This window comes from Berghia stephanieae, chromosome 2 (genome assembly GCF_034508935.2).
Source record: "Berghia stephanieae isolate SIO BIC M18660-M18661 chromosome 2, UCSD_Bste_1.3, whole genome shotgun sequence".
Classification (NCBI taxonomy): Eukaryota; Metazoa; Mollusca; class Gastropoda; order Nudibranchia; family Aeolidiidae; genus Berghia; species Berghia stephanieae.
Window position 1 is genome coordinate 3,171,973 of NC_088361.1, and position 6,705 is coordinate 3,178,677.

The following is a 6,705-nucleotide window of genomic DNA, read 5'->3' on the forward strand; positions in this document are numbered from 1 at the left end:
ACAACAAGATATGAAGTGAGTAGAAAAGTGCCAGAAGACAATAGAGAATAAAAATTTTTCGCGGCGGTGGTGGGGTTTGAACCTGCGACCTTATTGGTACGACAACTCCGCCTGGCAGGTGAGAGCGTGGCTCTACCGTGTGAGCTATCCACGAACACAAAAATATTCGTTTCAAACCCAAGTCATTTCTAGATCCCTCTCTCACCCACTTCTGGGACCGCCGATTCGTTCGCCCACCACCATCGCGAAGTATTTTGACCAGCAGTTAAGCTTAATAGCCAATATTCTCAACACAAACATATAACATAGAAACGATTGAGACATTGAGTATGCTCCGGTGTATGGGGTGAATTTTTAATTCAGAAAAGTGAGTGGAGCAGGCACTTATGTTGGTAACAACAAGATATTAAGTGAGTAGAAAAGTGCCAGAAGACAATAGAGAATAAAAAATTTTCGCGGCGGTGGTGTGGTTTGAACCTGCGACCTTATTGGTACGACAACTCCGCCTGGCAGGTGAGAGCGTGGCTCTACCGTGTGAGCTATCCACGAACACAAAAATATTCGTTTCAAACCCAAGTCATTTCTAGATCCCTCTCTCACCCACTTCTGGGACCGCCGATTCGTTCGCCCACCACCATCGCGAAGTATTTTGACCAGCAGTTAAGCTTAATAGCCAATATTCTCAACACAAACATATAACATAGAAACGATTGAGACATTGAGTATGCTCCGGTGTATGGGGTGAATTTTTAATTCAGAAAAAATTTTTATTCTCTATTGTCTTCTGGCACTTTTCTACTCACTTCATATCTTGTTGTTACCAACATAAGTGCCTGCTCCACTCACTTTTCTGAATTAAAAATTCACCCCATACACCGGAGCATACTCAATGTCTCAATCGTTTCTATGTTATATGTTTGTGTTGAGAATATTGGCTATTAAGCTTAACTGCTGGTCAAAATACTTCGCGATGGTGGTGGGCGAACGAATCGGCGGTCCCAGAAGTGGGTGAGAGAGGGATCTAGAAATGACTTGGGTTTGAAACGAATATTTTTGTGTTCGTGGATAGCTCACACGGTAGAGCCACGCTCTCACCTGCCAGGCGGAGTTGTCGTACCAATAAGGTCGCAGGTTCAAACCCCACCACCGCCGCGAAAAATTTTATTCTCTATTGTCTTCTGGCACTTTTCTACTCACTTCATATCTTGAGAGAGGAATGAATGTAGTTTCTATAAGCAACAAGGCACTCAAATTTCATAATTCTAATAATTTTGACTCTACTTGGCGTTTGTTCACCCCAACATCATAGCAGATTGAACTGTCATTTTATGATAATAAGGTCTAATGATATTTTATTACAATCATCATAATGGAATAAAAATTATGCCTATACCTTCATCCTGATCTGTTTCTTGAGTTCTTTGACCTCTTCCTCCTTAAGATCGACTTTGGATTTGACAGCCTCCACATCTGCAGCCTTGGCTTTCACTGCCTCCGCCCTCAGCTTGATAGGAGATGGTTTCTGGTGGTGGTTCAAAATTGAAAGGGTAATAGATGAGATGTTGTATTACAGTGCCAAATTAAGGGTGTGATGATAAGTTTTCAATATAGAATGAATAGCTTATTGATATAAATTGAAAAAAAAACTGAAACTTGGTTCTGTATGGCCTGCGGTGACAGCATGCTTGAATTATGCATGATGGAATACAAGAATAAAAGCTGTAAAAATATGTTGTATTTTTCTTCTATTTATTAAGTGCTCTCCTTAACATAAATACAGTAGAAGAGATGTGAGATAAAGCTTCATTAAGATATCATTGAGAGAATAAATATAATATTACATATCGTTGAATCCAAGGTTTGCTTTAAAAAGAAAAAAAATTGTCATTTCAACGATATGTTGAAAGAATAGCTCTGATCCATGTTAATGTTACTAGTTTAATAAATTTCAGTTTCGTATCTTGATAAGAAAACTAAATTTTTACAACAGAAATGATCAAGTAATCAATATTTGACTTGATAGACAACATTCAAAATCAGTGATGTGGTGAGATTATGACTTTAGACTTAATTTTACAAATGTCAATCTTAAATAAACTGCAACATTGGCAATACAGTTCTCAGTGAAGCTTATTGTATATAAGTATAAATACCAAAAAAAAAATGTTAAGATTCTCCACTGGTTACCTTCTTTTCATGTGTCCCATCAAAGTCATACTCTCCATTCTCCATGGCATTGGCAAGCTTGTTCATCGTTCCAACTATTGTACCAAAGGACAATCTATGGAGTGATAAAAAAAAAACAACAAATCCTTCATGTAAAATACAAGTCCTGTACACAATGAGTTTATCATTAGTCTTTACGAATGGTGTAACAAGATATGTAGCCAATGAGTTTATCATTAGTCTTTATGAATGGTGTAATAAGATATGTAGCCAATGAGTTTGCCATTGGTCTTTACGAATGGTGTAACAAGATATGTAGCCAATGAGTTTATCATTAGTCTTTATGAATGGTGTAATAAGATATGTAGCCAATGAGTTTCCCATTAGTCTTTATGAATGGTGTAACAAGATATGTAGCCAATGAGTTTATCATTAGTCTTTATGAATGGTGTAACAAGATATGTAGCCAATGAGTTTATCATTAGTCTTTACGAATGGTGTAACAAGATATGTAGCCAATGAGTTTATCATTAGTCTTTATGAATGGTGTAACAAGATATGTAGCCAATGAGTTTATCATTAGTCTTTATGAATGGTGTAACAAGATATGTAGCCAATGAGTTTATCATTAGTCTTTACGAATGGTGTAACAAGATATGTAGCCAATGAGTTTATCATTAGTCTTTACGAATGGTGTAACAAGATATGTAGCCAATGAGTTTATCATTAGTCTTTACGAATGGTGTAACAAGATATGTAGCCAATGAGTTTATCATTAGTCTTTACGAATGGTGTAACAAGATATGTAGCCAATGAGTTTATCATTAGTCTTTATGAATGGTGTAACAAGATATGTAGCCAATGAGTTTATCATTAGTCTTTATGAATGGTGTAACAAGATATGTAGCCAATGAGTTTATCATTAGTCTTTACGAATGGTGTAACAAGATATGTAGCCAATGAGTTTATCATTAGTCTTTATGAATGGTGTAACAAGATATGTAGCCAATGAGTTTATCATTAGTCTTTATGAATGGTGTAACAAGATATGTAGCCAATGAGTTTATCATTAGTCTTTACGAATGGTGTAACAAGATATGTAGCCAATGAGTTTATCATTAGTCTTTACGAATGGTGTAACAAGATATGTAGCCAATGAGTTTGTCATTAGTCTTTACGAATGGTGTAACAAGATATGTAGCCAATGAGTTTATCATTAGTCTTTACGAATGGTGTAACAAGATATGTAGCCAATGAGTTTATCATTAGTCTTTACGAATGGTGTAACAAGATATGTAGCCAATGAGTTTATCATTAGTCTTTACGAATGGTGTAACAAGATATGTAGCCAATGAGTTTGTCATTAGTCTTTACGAATGGTGTAACAAGATATGTAGCCAATGAGTTTATCATTAGTCTTTACGAATGGTGTAACAAGATATGTAGCCAATGAGTTTGCCATTAGTCTTTACAACTGAAATAAGAAGAGATGTACCCAATGTTCATTAGTCTTTACGACTGATGTAACATGAGATGGTCTCTTTATATGGAAATGAGTAAGAGCATTACAGCCTATAGATATACAGAAAAACAAAACATGATGGAAATGTAAAATCTAATAACCTGCAATAATTAACAAGACCTGAGATTTATCCTATAACATCAAATTTGGGGGGGGGGGGGGGGGGGGGGAAAGAGGAAGGGGATTAGATTAGAAATATTATGTTTTAAAAAGAAAAACAATTCCTCAAAAAACTGGAATCACATTATCTTGCTTTTGTTGTTGTCTTTATATAGTTGTTGTATTGTTATTACTGTTTTTTTTTGTTATTTCAGTGGTTGGTTTGTTGTTGTTATTATTGATGTTGTTTATATTGTTGTTGTTGGTATGTTGTTGTTGTTGATGTTGCTTTCTTTAAGAGTTGAAGTCTGTTAAAATTCCTTTATAACTACAGATTGAAATAGCATCGCCAAACAATACATAATAATCAAGAGCCGTTTTTCTTAACGTGAAGTGTTATTTCTACCTCAAGGTGTCTTTGGCATTGGAACCTTCAGTTTTACAGATGTCTTGCACTGCTGTATTGGCAAGTTCTTCCATGGCTTTTGGTAACAGGCCCTCACGATCTGGTTCACATACCACAGATAGAGAAAATTGAAAACTGTATAATTACAAGTCATAACTCACATCAAGCAGTTGGACCACTTACATTTAGTCTATATAATTTAAGCTCCTTGAAGTTGCAGATTTTATCCAGGGCAAAATAAATAAGAAGCATAAATACACACTCTTTATATTGAGTTGTTTAGTTTAAAAGTAACATATTTCACCTTCTTGATTTCACACTTTTAGCTTTGTGTCTATTAAATATTAAAAGCAAGAGCAGTTAATAAGAAACATATGGCCTTTTATATTAAGGCATTCAAACTTTTTGGACAGATGAACTCATGGCTATATCATGTTTAAGCACATACACGTGATATTTATTACACTGACACTATTGGATTATCATGCATACTTTCAATCAGTTAAGACCAAAAACATCACATTTGTGATTGACTTAAAGAGTATCCTTTTTTTTCCGAGAGAGTAAAAAGAAAAAAAACGATGGCTAACCTAGAGGCGGAATCAAACTATTAATGAAACATCAAACAGCAATGATAAAACAAAAAAAATGATGGGCAAAAGTAAAATAAAAATTAATAAGCATAAAGTTTGTCTTTTTTAAATAGAAGAAAATAATTCAAATGGAATATGAATGCTTATTTTGTATGAAATGAATTGAAAAAGAACAATGATAGTCCATTTACTTCTGATATATTTTGGGTCTGTTCATGATATAATGATTCATTTAACTGTTGAACAGTTGATATAGTATTTGACTATGGTTTAATAAAAGTTTTTTGTAAATAATTTCTTTTCCTCAAATGAAAATCAACATCAAATGGACTCAATCCTTGCTCTACAAGTTGGTCTATTGATCGTAGCATCGAGCAGCTTCTCATCGATCTACATTTAAATGATAATTTTAAAAAGTGAAGCAATGAAACTATGCTTTATTCATCACTGACCACTAACACGCTTTATTTATACCTATTTTGAAATATTTCAAGATGTTAACACGTTCTCAAAATTCAAATTCTGCCTTTCCTTCAATCAATCCTTTAGAATCAAAAAAGAAAATGTTGTTAACAATTTCTGGTGCAGGTTACATTCATTATAGTAATCTCAGCACTAACAAAGATCCACATGTATTCTATACTGTTACTTTTTTTCCCTTATAAAAATTTCTAACCAACTTTTTCATATTAATTTTCCCATATGAAATAATGCCGGGTAATTCATAAAAGGGAATATGTGTATGATATCATCTCCTCTTCATTTTCTTCCTTTCTATCTACCCTCAACAATGTCCTTACATCTCAATATGAAATAATAAAAAACCAGAGGAAACTCTATCTCTTATCAGTGGTCAGTAACTACATAGGTGTGAGGTTATTGTCTGAAGCCCATAATTAGTCACTATAATGAAAATGAAATATGTTATAATGATAAAACCTGTGTCGAGAATTTGGCAAAGTGGAAAATCATAACTTATATTTACAAGACAATGCCTCATGAGAATATAATTGCTGACAAACGAGTGCATCTAAACTGCAAACATAATTTTAATTTTTTAACATAAATTTTCTCCGAATGCTCAATTTGTTACCTTTTCCGTTTTTCTTTTAACCGTTTTTAGTGTGGACTTTTGTTTTTCAATTGAGGGGGGGGGGGGTTGTTTTGTTTTCTTTTCTTTTAACATTTGTATACTGTCTAAACATGTATGATTTGCCACTTTAAAGTCTGTATGCATAAATAAATATATTAGGCATATACATGATTGTTATTTATTGGGCTAATACAAAACTAATGGGTTCTTAAAATATTCAATAACTACATTTTTCATTTAATTAGAGGCAATCAGCAACGTATCCTTTGAAATAAATATCTTTTTTTTATTTCTACCAACAATTTAAGAGCCAAAATCAAAATCATCAACCACTGCTTTATAGTAGCCCACTGTCTTAAATATATCAGAAATACATTATATTGTCGCCATGTTTAAACTGTATTTACCCAATGTTATGACATATTGAATTAGTAGACATATAAGGATAAATAAAGGTATATATAATATATAAAAGACACCGAATATAAAAGGTATTTATATTATAAAAAAGATTAATGAGGACATGTAGGTACATCTAGAAAACACATGCTCTCTTTCATTCCTATAACCCACTCTCACCATTCCATACAATCACTCAATGAATTCAAATAAGTTTCATCCTGATGGACAGTTTTCACTCATAAATTAGATTTTTAATTGTACAATCACATCCTTTAAAGACATCATGCACGAGGAAAGAACTAAAGGGGTGTAACTGAAGACCTACAAAAGAAGGCATTCCGGGAAAGAGTTCATTAGAAATGACAGGGGCAAAATAATTAATTCACACACTGGAGAAACCATACAATCAAATCTTTTTTTCAAA

The 6,705-nt window shown here is 33.5% G+C and overlaps 1 pseudogene across 1 annotated transcript in view; it reads right to left on the reverse strand.

The window, feature by feature from the left end:
- LOC144963679 (dynactin subunit 1-like) overlaps positions 1–6,705 on the reverse strand; it is an 87,801-nt pseudogene that overhangs the window by 43,301 nt on the left and 37,795 nt on the right. The window contains exons 17-19 of the transcript XR_013643663.1: positions 4,194–4,293; positions 2,188–2,281; positions 1,394–1,522 (exon numbers count right to left, since the gene is read on the reverse strand). The product of XR_013643663.1 is annotated as a dynactin subunit 1-like (transcript). The remainder of the gene's footprint in view (positions 1–1,393; positions 1,523–2,187; positions 2,282–4,193; positions 4,294–6,705) is intronic.